This window comes from Pongo pygmaeus, chromosome 21 (genome assembly GCF_028885625.2).
Source record: "Pongo pygmaeus isolate AG05252 chromosome 21, NHGRI_mPonPyg2-v2.0_pri, whole genome shotgun sequence".
Classification (NCBI taxonomy): domain Eukaryota; kingdom Metazoa; phylum Chordata; class Mammalia; order Primates; family Hominidae; genus Pongo; species Pongo pygmaeus.
The window spans coordinates 38823616-38843053 of record NC_072394.2 but is presented as its reverse complement, the minus strand read 5'-3'; the positions used below and the strand labels follow the sequence as shown (position 1 = coordinate 38843053).

At 51.2% G+C, this 19438-nt stretch overlaps 1 protein-coding gene across 4 annotated transcripts in view; it reads right to left on the bottom strand.

Moving 5' to 3' along the window:
• The window catches only part of DLGAP4 (DLG associated protein 4), a 223829-nt gene that overhangs the window by 119038 nt on the left and 85353 nt on the right, over window positions 1–19438 (bottom strand). Inside the window, exon 2 of one of the 4 annotated variants that reach the window (XM_054467216.2) lies at window positions 10920–11032. The exons of the other annotated variants lie outside the window; for them this stretch is intronic. The gene's annotated coding sequence lies outside the window, so the exon portion shown is untranslated. The remainder of the gene's footprint in view (window positions 1–10919; window positions 11033–19438) is intronic. 4 annotated transcript variants of the gene reach the window in all.

Here is a 19438-nt window from a genome sequence, read left to right as displayed (position 1 = left end):
TCCGCCTCTGCTAAGAATACAAAAAAAATTAGCTGGGCATGGCTGCACATGCCTGTAATCCCAGCTATTTGGAAGACTGAGGCATGAGAATCGCTTGAACCCGGGAGGTGGAGGTTGCAGTGAGCCAAGATGGCGCCACCACACCCTAGCCTGGGCGACAGAGTGAGACTCTGTCTCAAAAAAAAAAAAAAAAAAAAAAAGCCTTTTATTTGGCAAGTTTTAGATTATTCTAGGTTGCAGATAGTATAGAGAGTTCTTGTATAACCCTCACCTGGTTTCCTCTAATGTTAACATTTTACATAACAATGGTACATTTGTTGAAATTAACATCAGTACATTACTATTAACTAAACTCCAGACTTTATTTGGATTTCACCATTTCCATTAACGTCCTTTTTCTGTTTCAGGATCCAATCGAGGATACCGCATTGCATTTAGTCATTAGAATTTTAATCATGTGAATATATTATCTATTGCAAAAATTTATTTTAAAATATAATAAGCTGCAGGCTCCTGGGAGTCCTCAAAAGTTTCCCAGCAGGCATGACCTGACGGGGGGTTACTGGATGGCACCTCAGTGCTAGACGCCTGGGGAAAGGTGAGCCCAGGCTGTACAAAGAGCACACAGGGGCTTCTTACTCTGAGGGTTCCCCCAGCACAGGCATTGGGTGGTCCCTCTCCCCACAAAGGCAATGGCAGGATGAAACCTGTGGCAGATGCCTACTGCAAATGCTTGTGACTGCCCGCAGGAACAAGCTCAGCTTGGACACGGGCCAAGCAGGAAATATCCAGGGGACGATGCCCACGGAAGCAGCCCTCAACCAATGACGGATGGGGAGCTGGTGGATAAACATCCCGCCCGCTTAGTCCTCTGGTGCAGATAACTCTGCCTTGTGTATTCTGCTTGGTCCTCCAGGGGTCTCTAGCGGAGCTGAGCCCAGCTGTCAACAGGGATAACTGCCTGGATAACAATGAGGATTGTTGTTGCCCTCCTCCCTGTTCTTCCCTTTCTTACTCCCCTACCATAGTTTCCGGGGATTATCTCCCAAACAAACTCCCTGCAATCCTTGTCTCAGCATCTCCAGGAAAACTCAAACTAAGATAAAACCCAAGCCTCCTGGCCTGGCCCCTAAGTCTGACCTTGCCCAGATCCCCGTGTCTCCTTCCTCACCAGCTTCCCACCTGGAAGCTCCCCACAAAGGGCCCTTCGGAGCTCCGAGAACACATTCTGATGTCCCAGACTTCCATGACTTTGCTGGGATTCGAACCCAGGCTGCCTAAGTCCAGAGACCATGCTCTTAACCACTGTCCACATCTTCCTGACTCCAACCACATCCTCCTTGACTAAAGGACCTCCCCTGGCTGCCCTGCTTCCCTGGCATTCAAGGCCTTTGGCAACCTGCCCCTGCCCACTTCTGTGGCAGCATCTCCAGCCCACGACATTCACTCTTCCCAGGACACGCTCCCTCCAGGCTGTTTGTGTGTTTCCTCTGCCTTGGTTGGCCTTCTCCTCCCCCGGGTCTGCAGCAAGGCCCAGCACACACACCACCTCCTCCAGAGGCCCTCCCTGACCTGCTCCTCAACTGACCATAGCCGGTTGCCATATCTTCTGCCTGGAATGTTCTCCCTTTCCTTGATTGCCAAGAGAACTCCTATTTATCTCAGTGGCTGGGACCAAATGCCCTTTCTTCTGACTCTCAGGGGTACATGGTGCTTGAGTCACCCCTCCAGCAACTCTGGAGTCTTCTCTCCCACACTCTGAGCCCCTTGAGGACAAAGACGTTTCTGAGTCATGACCATATGCCCAGCTCAGAGCCTGGTATATGGCAGGTGCTAAATAAAAGCCTGGTGAATGAATGGATGAACAATGCAGGAAGAAGTGAATGACCATTTAGAATCACGTTTTAGAGGGGAACACCATTCACTGAAGGTCAACTGTACTCCAGCCCCGACGCAATCATGGCTCACTGCAGCCTTAAACTCCGGCCTCAAGCGGTTCCCCCATCTCAGCCTCCCAAGGAGCTGGGACTACAGGCATGTGTCACAACACCCTGCTAATTTTTTCACTTTTTGTAGAGACAGGGTTCTTGCTGTGTTGCCCTGGCTGGTCTCAAACTCCTGGCCTCAAGTGATCCTCCCACCTCAACCTCCCAAAGGGTATTATTACTTCTGATTGAAAGAAAAGGGAACTGAGGCTCTAGCTCCTCTGGTAAGTAGCAGAGCTAGGATACGAACCTGGGTCCGTTGGACTCCTGCAGGCTTCCCACTGTCCCCAACACCCCTACTTTAGAAAACTGGGGCACAGAGGCTGCTGACTGGCCCTCATCGGGCCCCTAACTTACTACATCATCTGAGGCTGCGCCCTGTTAATCTCTGGGCCTGTTTCCCTGTCTGTGCAATGTGGGGGTTGGCTAGAAAAGGGGTCTTTAAGGTTTCCTACAGCTCACACAGTCTAGGATTCCAGGGTCTGCAGCCCACTGCCCTGGGTGAAGGGGACTCACCCTGTCCCTTCATCACTCAGGGATGGGAAGGGGGATTGCGCACAGTACTTTGCAGTTACAAAGCTGTGTTCTAGCACTGGGAACCACCCATGGTATCCAAACATACTGCTATGAGCCGCACCTCCACTTTAAAGAGGGGCATCAACAACTGATGGGCCAGCCACCTGGAGGTCCCCACAGGTGCTCCGTCACCCCTTCCCAGCCCTGTGACCAAGACACGCAGAGCATCTGTGCCTTGCAGAACAGACCCAGCCCTGTGACCAAGACACGCAGAGCATCTGTGCCTGGCAGAGCAGAGGTGACTCAGCCAGCATGACTTCAAGGGTGAATTTTTTTTTTTTTTTTTGAGGTGGAGTCTCGCTCTGTCACCCAGGTTGGAGTGCAGTGGCATGATCTCGGCTCACTGCAAGCTCCGCCTCCCGGATTCACACCATTCTCCTGCCTCAGCCTCCCGAGTAGCTGGGACTACAGGCGCCAGCCACCATGCCTGGCTAATTTTTTGTATTTTTAGTAGAGACGGAGTTTCACCGTGTTAGCCAGGATGGTCTCGATCTCCTGACCTCGTGATCCACCCGCCTGGGCCTCCCAAAGTGCTGGGATTACAGGCGTGAGCCACCGTGCCCGGCCTTCCAGAGTGAATTTTTCATTGCCACCCAACTCCCCACCAAGGAGAGGGGCTGAATGGGTGGAACAGGGGGCTGAATGCTCTCCTTATGGCCCCAGCTTCCAACAGCAAATGCCGCAGTTGGAGCCCGCAGCTCCAGACTCCCAGTGGCACCAATACTTTCCTTGGGTCACTGCCTCACCACCTTTGAAGAAGCATCACTGCACCCCAGGGGCTGCTCTTACCTTGGGCCCTGCTCTTGGGGACCAGCCTGGCGTGTTTCTTGGTCTCCCCTTTCTGAAGGTCCCCAGCCTGGAGTCCATGTGGGCCTGGATGTCCTAATATGGGTGTGTCACCATTGGGGTGCCCTCACTCCACCCTCTCTCCAACTTCCCATTTAACAGGCACCAGGTCCTTCTAAGGTGGCAGTGCCCAATACCCTAACCCAGTCCTGGCTCCCCTCCCCACGTTCTCTGGATGGTTGGATCCCATCAGCTCTGGCCCAACCAGTCCCCAGCCTGTTCCAGCCTCCCTGCCCCATCCACCATCATTATTAAAATAGCACACGTCTAGGATGTGTTCAAAGAATAGTAAGTCTCCCTCCCACCTAGGCGCCCCATGTGTACTCCCTGGAATTTCTCATGTGGTCTGCCAGAAATGTCCCAGCCTCCCTCGCATGTGTACATAATACTTAGAATAACTAACACTTACACTGCCTCATGATGTATCAGACTCTGTTCTAAGCACCTTATGTATGTTAACTCACTTTCACCCTCAACAGCCCCTTGAGACAGTTGGCTGCTAGAAGCATCTCCATTTTGCTGACGAGGAGACTGAGACACTGAGAATAAGTAATTTGCCCAAGGTCATGGAGATGGGATTTGAACCCAGGCCGTTTAAATCCAGAGTCCATACTCTTAACCACTATCCACATCTTCCTGACTCCAACCTCCTCTTCCTAGACTAAAGGGCCTCCCCCGGCTGCCCTGCTTCCCTGGTATTCAAGGCCTTTGGCAACCTGCCCTCGCCCACTTCTGCGGCAGCATCTCCAGCCCACGCCATTCGCTCATCCCAGGACACACTCCCTCCTGGCTGTTTGTGCGTTTCCTCTGCCTTGATTGGCCTTCTCCTCCCCCAGGTCTGCAGCAAGGCCCAGCACACACCACCTCCTCCAGAGGCCCTCCCTGACCTGCTCCTCAACTACCCCCTCGACCACAGCTGCCTCCCTCCAGGAGGCTCTGAACCGTGCAGAGGCTGCTAGATCATCTGCACTCTGTACTGGAATGAGGGTCCCCATGGGACTGGTAGGCTCTGCACAAGCTGCAATGGCAGCTTACTCTTTTTTGTCTCTGCTTCATTCATTCATTCATACATCCAAGAAATATTTGTAAACATCTCCCATGGGCTAGGCCAGTGCTCACTAAGAGAGCTGTCTTGTGGGGAAGACTGACGTCACACACAGAAACACCATCTATGCATGCCCATCCTCTCTGCTCCCCGCATTCCATTCCACCCCCTCATACATGGTCTCTTGTAGAGGAGCTTTCAGAAAAAGCTCGCTGGAAGGGGAGATGGATGAAATAGGATCTAATCTACGTGGGATTTTTCAGGAGTGGAGGGATGTGCCAGTCACAGCTTATCTGCTTGGGACGCCTCCTTTACAATGAGGTGGTCTAGTGCCTGGGGATGGTACCTTCCAGGGGAACAGCCTGCAGCCTGCATTGGTGCCTCTCACGGACTTTGGGGGTGACCACAGGCCTCTGTGTCCCCCTCTGGCATGCCCTGCCCCTGAGTTCCACCACCTGGGGCTCTGCAGCTGGCCTGACACACTGACCCTGAGTTCACCCTACCATAGACCTACGGGAACTCTTAGGAATCACCAAATCCAACCTCCATTATACAGATGGGGAAACTGAGGTTTAGAGGGGACATCTGACACTGGAAGGTACAGTCAAGATTTCATAGTCCAATTTGTGATAGCCAGCCTCCTCCCCTGATGAGTCTCGTCTCCTGGTATTCACAGCCTTGAATGGTCAGTCTCCTCCCATACTGACTAGGATTGACTCGGGTAACTAACAGGATATTGTGGAAATGACAGTATGTGACTTTCAGAGCTAGACTATGAAAGATACTGCAGTTTCCAACTTGCTGTTTTGGATCTCTTGCTCTGGGGGAAGACATCTACTGTGTTACAAAGGCACTCAAGCAGCCCTATGGAGTGGTCCACGTGGCCTCCTGCCATCAGCCCTATAAGTGAGCTTGGAAGCAAATCTTCCAGCCCCGGTTAAGCCTTCAGATGGCTGCAGCCCTAGCTGACATCCTGACTGCAACCTAATGAGAGATCCTTGAGCCAAGACCACCTAGCTAAGCTGGTCCTAAATTCTTGATCCACAGAAACTGTGTGATAACATGTGTTTAGTGTTGTTTTAGGCTGCTAAAGTTGTTTTGCAGCAATAGATAAGCAATACAAATTTCCTCTGGAAACACGTTGAGTTTGCTTGTATACTTCCAGAAATGGGCAAATCACTATCTCACAAAGCAGTCTGTTCTACCACTGGGCAGCTCAGACTATCTGTCTCCTTGAGGTTTCTTCTTTGGCCCCAGCTTTGCCCTCTGGGATTATAGGTAACACAAGCTCCCTTTGCCCTTGGTTGGCCATGCAGGGATTGCATTCTGCTATGGTTTGACTGTTTGTCCTCTCTAAAACTCATGTTGAAATTTAATTGCCATTGTGACAGTCTTGGGAGGTGGGACTTTAAAGATGTGTTTAGGTCATGAGGGCTCTGTCTCATGAATGATATTGCAGGAGTGGGTTCACCTCCTCTTTCCATTGTTTCTCTCTCTCTTTGACCTTCTGCCATGTGATGCCTTCCACCATGTTATGACATAGCAAGAAGGCCCTCGCCAGATGCCAGCACCTTGACTTGGACTTCCCAGCCTCCAGAACTGTGAGCCAATTCATTTCTGTTCATTGTACATTACCCAGCCTGTGGTATTCTGTTACAGCAGCACAAAATGGACTAAGACATATCCGCTCTGGCTGCCTCTTATTCTGCCAGCTACACAGCCTTGGGCAAATCCACCCCTCTTTCTGTCCTCTTTTCTCAGAGAACAAGGCTCTATGTTTCTACTCATTCTGTGCTCTCTTTAAGCCATGTTCTAGATTATCACAGAGTTGAGTGGCAAAGAGGAAGTAATACCAGCTACAGAATCCAACACACCCAGGCTAAAATCCCAATTCCTCCACCATCTGTGTGAACTTTGAGTATGTTGCTTCCCCTCTCTGAGCCATTGTTAAGATGAAGGTAGTAACAGAGGGTGACTAGGAGGAGTAAATGAATTACTGTATTTAATAATTTTTTTTTTTTTTTTACAAGACAGGGTCTCGCCCTATCACCCAGGCTGGAGTTTGTGATCATAGCCACTACAGCTTGGAATTCCTGGGCCCAAGAAATCCTCCTGCCTCAGCCTCCCAAGTAGCTGGGACTACTGGCATGCACCACCATGTCCAGCTAATTTTTTAATATTTTGTAGAGACAGGGTCTCACTGTGTTGCCAGGCTGGTCTTGAACCCCTGGGTTCAAGCAATCTTCCCATCTTGATCTCCCAAAGTGCTGGGATTACAGGCATGAGCCACTGCCTGAATTACTGTAATGATGATGATAGCAGTAGTAACAGCAACTATTTCATTCATTAGGCACATATGATCCAACAGACACTTGACACACATTAGCCCATTTAACAGACCCGAAGTGTAGGTGAGATTATGCCTTTTCTTTTATAGAGGAGGAAACTGAGTCCAGAGAAGCAAAGTGACTTGCCCAGTTGGTAAGTGGTAGAGATGAGTTTTGAACCCCAAATGACTCTGACCAGGTTGAGGGATATCCTGAGTAACAGGTAGTTCCTTTTCGTCAGCCTATTCCCATCAGTAGAGCTCTAGCACGGAACCTGGGGCCAGGTTTGCATCTGCGCTGACTTGGTGGCCCTCCCACTGGCATGCCATGTGTCTTCCTGGCCCTGCTCATTTGCAGTTGTGAATGGTTTCACAATTCATCTACTGAACAGAGATGTAGCATGAACCGACACCCCCGACCCTGGCCCTGCCACTGTCTCCAGCTTTCTCTCACACCTCGCTCCTAGTCATTCACTCGGCTCCAGCCACACTGGTTTTCCTGATCCTTCAACTCACCAAGCACTTTCCTCCCTCAGGGCCTTCACATTGGCTGTACCTCTTTTTAGAATACCTTTCCCAATTCAGATCTTGGCACAGACGTCACCTCCTCAGGGAGGCCTTCCCTGATCCTTCAGTCTACAGTGGGTGCTCCCTCTTTTTCTCTATCACAGCAGCCTGTGTGTTTTGTAAAACTCATCTCTGTCAAAAGCGGTCTTCATTTACGTGCTTATTTTTGCTGCCCTCTACCCAGATTGTGAGCTCTGCCAGAGGGGAGAGACTGATCTATCTTATTCAAGGCTGTGTCCCCAATGCTAACCATGATGCTGGCACCCAGCAGCTGCTCAGGGACTCTTTGTCAGATGAATGAACATGAACTTCCTTGCTCAGCACTAGGGCACTGAGGGAGAAGCAGGAAGGGTGATGTTGCAAACCCATTCTGCAAGTGAGGCCACACAGCCTGGGAGGGAAAAGCGGCCTGCCTGAGGTGACACTAGGGCTAAGCAGCAGCACGTGGCAAAGACTGGGGGCTCCCCTCTCAGCTCAGAGCCCCCTCCTCAGCCAGGACTGTCTGGACCCGCCAGGGAGGCAGCTGGATGCTAATTGATATTCTGCCCGGGACTGCTTGGAATGGAATAAAATATTTATCTGTGGCTGGAGGTTTGCAGAGGACATTTAAGATGGATCGCGTTTTCATGTGCCTATGAAATCTAATTGGATTCATTGTAGGATATTTGGTTTCTCGGAACAGGCACATCATTTTCTCAGGGAGCGGCAGCCTCTGCCGCCCAGGATTGGATGGGTGCTGTTTTGGCCTCAGGCTGCCCAATTGGCCGGGGCCAGGTTGGGTCTCTGGTTGCTGGGCAGGTGGGGGACTGGAGGGGGGGCGGTGGCAGGAGGAGTCTGACTGGCCTCTCTGTGGGATGGCCTGATTTCCTCTGAGGTTCCCAGCCACAGAAAGCCAGTTCTTCCGGCAAAGGGAGGAATTCCTCAAGAAAGCACATTGCCCCTCACCTCCAATTCCCCCCTGGCCCCCCAGCGCCCAGTGACAGCTGCCTGGTGGCCTCCAAAACATCTCGAAACTCCGCACCTGGTTTTCATTGCCATTGCCACAGCCACCCCTTCCTTCACTCCCATTCCCCTGTTCCAGGCACGTCACTGGTCTTCTGCCCCCAGATTCCCCCCACTCCAGAGTGCGAAAGATCTTCCTAAAGTATATGTTTCAAGTTCTGCCTCCCACTTTCCATATGAACAAAGGCAAGCCTCTTCCCCACCCCCAGCCTCAGTTTCCCCATCAGAAAGGAAGGAGTTGGGCTGCAATGTTCCCACCCCCATCCAACCCCCTCGGACCCCAAATGCCATTTTTATAGAAAATATTTTGTTATGTCCCCTTTTATTCTCCTGAAATAAAATTCATAGATCATATTACCTACCTACACACGTAATTTAAAAACATACAATGCCCTAACTGAAATATAAAGGAGAAGTGAAAAGAAAGTAATTTATAAAACGACTCATATTGTAAAGCACAATGCTGGGACACAACTTGTCAAGAAGGCGTAATGAAGGAATCAGATGCCAGCACCTACACGCAGAATCTGTGACAGTTACAAATGCAGACAGAGAAAGATGTGCTGTTGAATCAGCTGCTCAAATATCACTGATACCACAAGCTAGAGGGGATGATCCTTCCAAAATGGTGACCAACTCTTGGTAAAATTCTGAACCAACAGAAGAAGCATATCCTTTCTTTGGTACTCATGACAGTTACATTCCTGGTATATTAAAACTGGGTAAAAAGGTAACTTCCAGCTTGTATACAAAATATAGTGAGGGTCCAGGATCAGGGAGTTACAAACAGGTTTTTTGTTTGTTTGTTTCGGTTTCGTTATTTTTGCCTACAGGAATGGCTGGCAGGACATTTGAAAGTCACATGGAACGCAGCTGGGACAATTCTTCATTGTGAAAGTTTGGCCTGAATGTTACCAGTTTCCTGCCCTCTAAACGCTAGTAGCCCCTGCTCAGTTACTGTGGTAACAAAAAATAGCCCCTGGGAGGCGCTGCTGTGCCCTTGAGAGCCTCCGGACTACAGCCTGACTGGCAGCTTCAGAGCTCACCACCAGCTGTATTTCCTACACCTGTGGCAGACATAACTAATGGAAACCTCATGTTCTCACTGATGGGATAAGGCCTGGAATCCTCGAATCTGCACTCTATGCAACCCACTGGAATTAGCTCATGAGCTGAAACTTGGCTCAAAGTTGAAACTCATTCAACTCTTACAAATACTTACAGAATTTGACAGAGCTAACTGATGGGTCTGCGAGGTTCTTTAGCTTCACTTTCAAGGCTCCAGTCTTCCCTGCCCCTCCCCAGCTCAAGGCCCACCCATAGCTCCCCAGTGCTGGCAGCAGGCAGTTCTGTCCCTTGGCTGGCCATTCCCAGCTCTCTCTGGGTTGGTCCAGCAATGACAGACACGGGCAGAGCACTTCAGAGACTGCAAAGCAGGCATGATCTTATTTTTTCTTACACAGAATGTAAGGCAGGCAGAGCAAGGGCATGGGTCTCATTTTATAGATAAGGAAACCAAGGCTCTTCGGGTGGAAGTGACTTGCCCAAGGTCACAGAGCTAGGAAGTAGTCAGCACTGGAACCCAATTCTCTTGAATGTAAAGCCCTCATCTTGTCCAGCCTGTGCTTTTTATGTTTTTGTTTCTGTTTTCTTGGTTGTTGTTGTTTGTTTGTTTGTTGAGACAGAGTCTCACTCTGTTGCCTAGGCTAGAGTGCAACCTCCAGCAACCTCCTGGCTCACTGCAACCTCCACCTCCTGGGTTCAAGCAATTCTTGTGCCTCAGGCTCCCAAGTAGCTGGGATTACAGATATGCACCACCATGCCTAGCTAATTTTTGTATTTTTGGTAGACACAGGATTTTGCCTTGTTGCCCAGACTGGTCTCGAACTGCTGACCTCAAGTGATCCACCCGCCTCAGCCTCCCAAAGTGCTGGGATTACAGGTATGAGCCACCATGCCTGGCCAGCCTGTGCTTTTTAGCCTTGCTGTGTATCAGGTAATCCAAGCTCCAGTCACAGCCAGCCACACGTTATTCTCCAGCAACTCCCATCACACCCAGGAACCACAGCATAGTGACTGAGAATGTGGGAGCCAGAGTCAGACTGTATCTGGCTGACTTCCAATCCTGACTCTACCATTTGGAGCTGTGTGACCTGGGGCAGGTTACTCAACTTCTCTGGTTTCCATTTCCTCACCTATAAATGGAGATAATGGTATTTATCTCACAGAGCCATTAAAGGGGGTTAAACGAGGCAATCACATAGAACATTTAGCATAGTGCCTAGCAAGCAATAAGAGCTTAATGGATCTTGGCTGGTATTATTGCTTCCACAGCTCCTGCCACCTGATGTCCTCTTCTCTATGGCTGTGTTAGTAATATCTTCTCTAATAAACATCACTCCTTTGACCCTGCCACCTCCACTAGACTGATCTTACCTCACCCTGATTCCTAGCAAATTTTATCAGTGTTTCCATTTTTGCCAAGAGTTACTCCATACCTACATGCCTTTGCCCATGCTGTTCCCTCTGGGTGGAATGCTTTTGCCATCTTGCCTTCTAGCCTAACACTTACATCTTTAAGTAGTACCTCCTCCAGAAGGCCTTCCCTGAGACACACAGACTGGATCAGGAATCTCCTCTTGGGTCCGACAGCCCTTGGTTCTCTCTAACACACCAGAATTGTCACTGGACATCAAGAACAGAGAAAATTTTGAATGCCAAAATTAGCAAATATGTGTTTTTTCAAACATATATGTAACATTTACAAAAATTGGCAAAGTTTTTTTGTCGCCTAGGCTGGAGTGCAATGGCACAATCTCAGCTCACCGCAACCTCTGCCTCCCAGGTTCAAGCGATTCTCTTGCCTCAGCCTCCTGAGTAGCTGGGATTACAGGCGCCTGGCACCACATCCGGCTAATTTTTGTATTTTAGTAGAGACAGGGTTTCACCACGTTGGCCAGGCTAGTCTCCAACTCCTGACCTCAGGTGATCCACACGCCTTGTCCTCCCAAAGTGCTGGGATTACAGGTGTGAGCCACCACGCCTGGCCTAATTTGCCAAGTTTTAAGCTACAAAGCAAATCTCAACAAATACCAAAGAAACAATGCAGTAACAAAAGATAACTGAAAATTACCTATATTTTTGAAATTTAAAAAACATCTATTTCTAAATAACTCATGGGCTGAGGAAGAAACCAAAAGGAAAATGAGAAAAGACTTAGAAATGAATGATAATGAAAATACAATATATCAACATCTGTGAGATGCAGCTAAAGCTGTATCTAGAGACGTATAGTCTTCAGTGCTTATATTAAAAAAAGAAAAGAAAAAAACAGACTGAAAAATAATATGATAAACAACTCCAAAAGTTAGAAAAGAAACACCAAAATAAATTCAAAGAAGGGAGAAGGGTAGGAGTGCCTGCCAATTTCCACATATGCCTCCCTTATGGCACTGGGGAGTATCTTTGGGTCCTGCAGGCTGGCCAGGGTGTGACACGGAAGGGTTGTTAGTGAATGTCAGTTGAATGCATGTTCTGGATAGAATAGTTTTGGTTTCTCGCTATTTCGTTTCTGTGTCAGTGTTTCTCAAGTTGGGTTCCCAGAACCCCTGAATTAGGACTTACCCAAGTCTAAATGGAGTGAGACCCCAGAACTTACATTTTCTAACAAGCTCTCAGGAGAGTCCATGTGTACTGATCCTTACCCCCATGACAAGGGAGTACAGGGCTGCCTCAGGGAAACTTACGAGGTCAGGCGTGTCTGTTAAGGGAACCCACTCTTCCCCTTAGGGACCTTCCTCCCCACTGATGTTTTTGTTACCAGCTCCATACCACCTAGAGATAATCATGTCCCAAATCTAAGCCTCAGTTTACCTGCCTGGAATATGGGAATAAAGATGGTTCTTCCTCTGCAGCTTCAGGTGCCTCAAGGTTTTTCTTCCCAGAAACTCCTCCCTGGGGAACAGGTCAACTTCCTGTTCCACGGTGGGCAGTCACTCTTTAAAAGGGCACAGCTCTCAAAAACCACTCTCCCTCTTCTGAATCATTTGAATGCAACCGCCCTGAGAGAGCAGGCAGGGCTCGTTATGGTCTGTGTTTTATGGATGGAGAAACTGAGGCTAAGTAAGGCTGCCTTCAGGGTGAGAAGTCTTCAATAGGCCCCTGGAATCACCCCAGAGGAAGATCAAAAGTTCCATCTATCCCTCACGGTATATGTGGTGTGTATGTGGTATGTGTGTTTGTGTGTGTGTGCATGTGGGGGGTGTGTGTGTATGTGGTATGTATGTGTGTAGGTGGTGTGTGTATGTGGTGTGTGTGTAGGTGGTGTGTGTAGGTGGTGTGTGTGTGTGCATGTGGTGTATGTGTGGTGTGTGTGTGTGGTGTGTGTATGTGTATGTGGTGTGTGTGTGTGTATGCGGTGTGTGTCTGTCTGTGGTATGTGTGTGCATGCCTGGGTGTGTGTATGTGGTGTGTGTGTGTGGTGTCCGTGTATGTGTGTGTGGTGTGTGTGTATGTGTGTGGTGTGTGTATGTGATGTGTGCCTGTGGTGTGTATGTGCGCATGCCAGTGTGTGTGTGTGTGGTGTGTGTGTGCGCACCTGTGTGTTCATGTGTGTGTGGCGTGTGTGTGCGCATGTGTGTGGTGTGTGTATGTGGTGTGTGTGTGGTGTGCATGCGTGTGTGTGGTGCATGTGTGGGGTGTGTGTGTATGTGGTGTGTGTGTGTATGCCTGTGTGTGTGTACGTGGTGTGTGGTGTGCGTGTATGTATGTGTGTGGTGTGTGTGTGTGGTGTGTGTGTATGTGTCTGTGTATGCGTGTGTGTGTGGTGTGTATGTGTATGTGGTGTGTGTGTGCATGTGTGCCTGTATGTGTGTGGTGTGTGTGTATGTGTATGTGGTGTGTGTGTGCATGTGTGCCTGTATGTGTGTGGTGTGTGTGTGTGGTGTTTGTATGTATGTCTGTGGTGTGTGTGTGTGTGCGCCTGCGCCTGTGTGTATGTGGTGTGTGTGTATGTGGTATGTGTGTGGTATGTGTGTGTATGTGGTGTGTGTGTATGTGTTTGTGTCTGTGGTGTGTGTGTATATGTGTGTCTGTGGTGTGTGTGCACGTGTGTGTGTATGTGGTGTGCGTGTATGGTGTGCGTGTGTGTGGTGTGTGTGTATGTGTGTATGTGGTGTGTGTGCGTGTGTGTATGTGTGTCTGGTGTGTGTGCATGTGCGTGTGCATGTGTGTCTGTGGTGTGTGTGCGTGTGTGTATGCAGTGTGTGGTGTGTGTGTGTGGTGTGTGTGTCTGTGTGTGTCTGTGGTGTGTGTGCATGCATGTGTGGTGTGTGTGGTGTGTGCGTGTGTGTGTGCGTGCGTGTGTGTGTGTGCGTGTGTGTGTGCTGGGTTCTGGGTGAGGGGTTTGGGATGATCATCCTCTTAGATGTGGGAACATCAGATCTGGAAGAGGTCTCAAGCCGGTCGAGTAACCCCATTCACTGCACTTCTGCGGTGCTGAGGGGCAGATGCTGGCCCAAGGTCACCCAGTAGGAGGATGTCAACCTCGGACTAGACCTTGGGGCTCCAGCCTTTCCGGAGGTGGTGCTTCCCTCCTCGGTGGGCGAGAGTCCCCACTGCCACGATGTTGTTTCAATGGGACTCCCAAGACTGCTGTGTGTGCAGGTGGGCTCCTCAGAGCTGGTGTGGCCTTGGAAGCTGGGACCAGGCAGGCCTGGGCCTCAATCTCATCGGCCCAGCCAGTCTCAGGGACTTCTGGGACTTCTTAAAGCCTCATGCCCTTATCCAGAAAATGAGACTAGTAATAATTGCATCTCTCTCATGGACTTGATCGTGAGGGCCACAAGTGATCAAATATGTGTGACCATCCGGCACAGAGACTAATGTTTGCTACACTCCTGCTCTGAGCATGGTTGAGAATGGCAGCGCTGGCCAGGTCCAGGACTTTGGGAGGCCGAGGTGGGCGGATCACCTGAGGTCAGGAGTTTGAGACCAGCCTGGTTAACACGGTGAAATCCTGTCTCTATTAAAAATATAAATATTAGCCGGGTGTGGTGGCATGTGCCTATAATCCCAGCTACTCAGGAGGCTGAGGCAGGAGAATCACTTGAACCTGGGAGGCGGAGGTTGCAGTGAGCCAAGATTGCGCCACTGCACTCCAGCCTGGGTGACAGAGCAAGACTCCATCTCAAAAAAAAAAAAAAAAAAAAAAAAGGCAGTGCTGACTGTGATAGCTACATTGCTGACCGCTGAGGGCCAGGCTCTGGGCTAAGTGCTTTAGGTTCACGCATTCATTGAACACATATTTGGATACTGAGCTCCTACTATGTGCCAGGCACTCAAAGCTCTGGGATACAGCAGCAAAGAAGACTAAGTCCTTGCCCCCATAGAGCCTACATTCTAGTTGGGGAGAAAGGTAACAGATAAATGACTATATAATGTAACGTCATGCAACAATACCTTCTTGGAAGCCAATTAGAGAAGGTAAAGAAGAATGCAGTGCGATAGGGTCAGGAAAGTCTTTCTGCAAAAGCAATATTTGGGCAGAAGTGATGGGTGGGTCTTGTGGATGCCTGGGGAAAGGGCATTCCTGGTAGAGGGATGGTGACTGTGGAATGGAGGTGCAGCTGGTGTGTGTGTGTTGGGTGAAGGGACTGGTGCAAGGAGGCTGGTGTGGCTGGAGCAGAGAGAACAAGAAGGAGGCTAAAAGAGGAGGGGGCAGCTCTAGGGAGGGTCCTGGAGGGCCACAGCAGAGCCTCTGAATCCCCCAGTGAGGCATTTTTATCTCCAGGTTGCACAATCTGGGTGGAAGAGTCAGGTGCCCGCCCAGGTAATGGCATGCCAGGGCCCCCTCTCTTTCCACGTAGCCTCCACAAGCACTGCTGGAACCTGGAGCCCATCCTGATTGAGAGGTATGTCTTAGGGAGAGGCCCCTGAACCCTGAGCTTCCAGAAGCCAGAGCCTGTGAATGTGGGAGGCAAGGCAGGTCGAATCTGGGTCATGGAGAGGCTAGGAGAGGGACCGGAAAGGGTGGCAGAGGCAGCCACCTGGGGCTGGGTGGGCGGGAGCAGCCTCTCCATGGCGACAGCGTGGGGAAGCACCGCTGGAATTACTCACGGAGGCCCGTGCGCACACATGCATGTACCCAGGGCCACGTGCACACACACGCACCACAGCCCACGCAGCCCCGGCTCACTGCAGAAGCCACTTAATGACTGACGTCACGCCCCGGGGGAGATGGGAACCATGGAGTCCGTCTCAGGAGTAGGGAAGGGGGCAGCACCCAGTGGGGCCAGGTCTCCTGGGTACTCCCTGCAGCTCATACCCCCACAGGGCAGAGTCGCAGGGCAGTGGCCCAAGCACCCATCCAGCCAGCGCTTCCTCAGGCCCTGTTCTGTGATAGGCCCCAGGCAGGGTGTCAGGGAAGGGAGATCATAAACATCTAACCACACGGGTGGATAACGGTGACAGCAGCCCCTGGAGCCTGGGAGATGGGGTAGATGGGCTGAGGAGAGCACTTCACACGGACAAAGTGAGGTCTGACCTAAAGTCTGAAGGATGAGTAGGAATTGACAGGATGATATGTGTGTGTATGCGAAAGAGAGAGAGAGAGAGAATTTTCCAGGCACAGGGGACAGCATGTGCAAAGGCCTTGAGGCTGGAAAAAGATTCACAGGTTCTGAGAAATAGAAGGCAGGCCAGTGTGGCATGGAGGACGGAGGGGGTGCCCAGTGAAGGCCACCTCCCTGTGTGTACAGCAGGGCCCAGGGCGCATTCTGTGGGCAGGTGAGGAATGAGTCCCCGAGCCCCCTCCTCAGCTGCCTCAGGGCTGGCCGAGACACAGGCTAGGGTTGGAACGCACACACTCCCTGTGTGACTTTGGGCAGGTCACCTCCCTCTCTGAGCCTCAGTTCCTCATCTGAACAATGGAGACCCCAATCTATGTCTAATTCCAAGACAATATGGCTAAAGTGCCACAAAGGGTGCAGGCACAGAGTACTGACTAAGTGGAGCCCCCCTTTCCTTCCCTCCTAAGTGCTAGTGTCGGCCTCAGTTTCCCACTTTGGTTCTCAGCTCTCTAAAGGGGCTGGGGCTGGGATAAGCTCTGGCCTGGGTCAGTCTCCACGGCGGCTGGCTTGCTTCCCTGTGCTCCCCAGGGGCTTGGTGTAGAGACCTCAGGGGAAATAAGTCCAGAAATCCAGGCCAGCCCCATCCTCCCCAGCTTACCAAGAGGGCTGGGTTTCCAGACCCCAGAGTGTCTCCCAGGAGCCCAGCACTTCGTAAGTTAGCAGCCGGGGCACAGGGATCAATTTCGTTATTTACCAGATGAAGAAGCTGAGGCCCAGCAAAAAGGAGACCCTAGGCCACACGGCGAGGGGGTGCAGAGCTTGGGGTTCTCATCCAGGCCTCTCTGACCCCACGCTAAGGAGGCACTTCCAGTCTTGCTCAGGCTCTTGGTCAGGTGTGTGTTCCCATTCAGTCGCCTCCCCAGTGCGCCTCATCCCCTGGGATCTGAATCACCCCCTTCCACCCCTTCTGCCCTAATGACTCCCAGTTCTCCAGTCCCACCCTAGTCTCACCCCTGAGCTCTTGACCAAAGCCAAACCCCTCATGAAGGCCACATGATTCCTTCTTGAACATTCCTACCCCTCCCATTCTCCCACCCCCAGCCTCCCTTTCTCAGTCCTCGGCCCAACTGGCCTCCTGTTTCCTGCCTCAGGGCATCGTACTGGCTGTTCCCTCTGCCAGGAATGCTCTGCCCCAGACCCTCGTGTGGCTTCTCCCTTGATTCATTCAGGGCTCAGCCCAAGTGTCACCTCCTCAGAGATGCCTCCCTCACCCCCTTCCTCACTCCCATGTCACCCAGGAGCACAGCATCTGTTTATTTATTTTACTTATTGTCTATCTCTTCCACCAGACTGATAACCTCAGGAAAGTTGAGGTTGGGTCCTGTCTGTTACAATAGCCTGGGGCCTGAAACAGTGCCTGAAACCTAGTAGGTGCTTAACAAATATCTGTCAAAGGAAGGAATGCATAAACAAATGAGTGAATGGGCTGGGCGCGGTGGTTCACACCTGTAATCCCAGCACTTTGGGAGGCCAAGGCAGGCGGATCACAAAGTCGGGAGTTCGAGAGCAGCCTGACCAACATGGTGAAACCCCATCTCTACTAAAAATACAAAAACCAGCCGGGCGTGGTGGGGCGTGCCTGTAATCCCAGCTACTCAGGAGGCTGAGGCAGGAGAATCGCTTGAACCCAGGAGGTGGAGGTTGCAGTGAGCTGAGATCACGCCATTGCACTCCAGCCTGGGTGACATAGCAAGATTCTGCCTCAAAAAATACCCCCCAAAACAAACAAACAAAAACCAATGAGTGAATGAATGACAGGCAATCCTGAGGCTCTAACCCCTCCTGGCTGTCTCTCCTGCTTGCTGGCCAGACATCTGAGACTGAACGCATTTGAGCTGTATTCCAGATCTCCTCTGACACACTTGCTCCTCTCCTGTCTCCCTCCCAGTGGCAGCCCCTAGCACCTGAGCTGGAAGCCGAGGTCCCCTGGCTCCCTCGCTCTTGCTCTAACAGCTCCTGCCCCTCAGCTCACTGGCTTTCCATCCCTGCTGCCTCACTCTGAATCAGACCACCCTCTGCTGTTCAGGACATGACCCCGAGCCACTCTCTGCCTATCACCCAGGCCCTGAGGCCCACCAAGTGACGTCAGGGCGAGTTTAAGGATACTCCCAGGAGCCTCTGCAATTCCTCCAAAAGGACAAGCCTTAAGCCACCTCCCCTCAAGGGTGACCTGTGATTTAACTGAGATTTCTGGATAACCCCGATGGTGCACCTTCAGGCACTGGGACAGGCTATGGGAAAGCTATGGCAGGTGCTGCCCACTTGCTTATGTGATACTGGTTGCATTGGAGACGGCATTAACACCCAGAAGCTCCTCTGCCAGGCCCAGTGCTGAGCACTTTGTACCTCATGGACTCCCACCCCCCAGCACTATAGACTGGGGGGTGAAGGGTGGGCGCTGTTCCATTGGCAAGACAAAGGGACTGGAGCTCAGAGCCGGGTAGTGACTCATCTGAGACACCCAGTCAGGAAGCAGAGCTGTCGTCAGCCTCCAGCGTCCCAGCTTCTTCCACCCAGCCAGGGTTTGTGGCTGCTGGGAACAGTGTTGGGCACAAGAGAGAAGGCAATTCCAAAATGCAGGGGCTGGGACTTCAATTGGCGACAGGTGGGACTGTGATGAGGGCCCTCTGTGGTGGGTGCGTTTGAAGTTTTTGGGGCTTTAAAGGATGAATAGCGCTGCTCTGAACCTGATCCCTGGGGCTGGCTTTATCATGAAGGACACAGATTTTATAAATATCTCAGCCCTCACCACAGATCGCATGGCCTGGAGAATTAGAGAGGAGGCAAATTAGGAGAAGGGGCGGGAGAGCTTTCAGCTGTGCTGGCAGCCTGTTTGGGGTTGCAGAGGAGTTCATGGTCAGAGTGGGTGGCCTGAATGGTTCTATCACCCATGGCTATAGGTCCCCAGGCCACTGCAGCTGAGGCCAGGGTGTCGGGGGCCGTCTCTGAGATAGAACCCTCAGGGCACAATCTGAGTCACTGGCCTAAATGAGGGTGGGGCCCCTCAGCTGAGTTTCTAGCAGTTAAAGGGGGAGAAGGACTCCCAAGTATTCATGTCCCCAACTGCCAACCATCTGGGTCAAGGCCAGAGCTCAGAGCTTAGTCTGAGGCCAGGGTCACGGCTCAGCTTGAAGAAGAGGGCAGAGTTGAGTCTTGGATCAAGGTCAGCTCCCAGTCTGGGGCCAGGGTCAAGGTTCAACCTAGAGAAGGGATCAGGGCTCAGTCTGGGACCAGGGTCAGGGTTTAGTCTGGGATCAAAGTCAAGGCTCAGTCTGTGGGCAGGGATCAAAGTCAAGGCTCAGTCTGTGGGCAGGGACCAAGGCTTAGTCTGCAGATAGGGATCAAGGCTCAGTCTGGGGCCAGGGTCAGGGCTCAATGTGTATCCAGGATTCCTCAAGTGGGTAGTTCACTCCTTACACTAAGTCTTACCTAGGGACAAGCTAGTTTTCCTCTTGCAGTAACA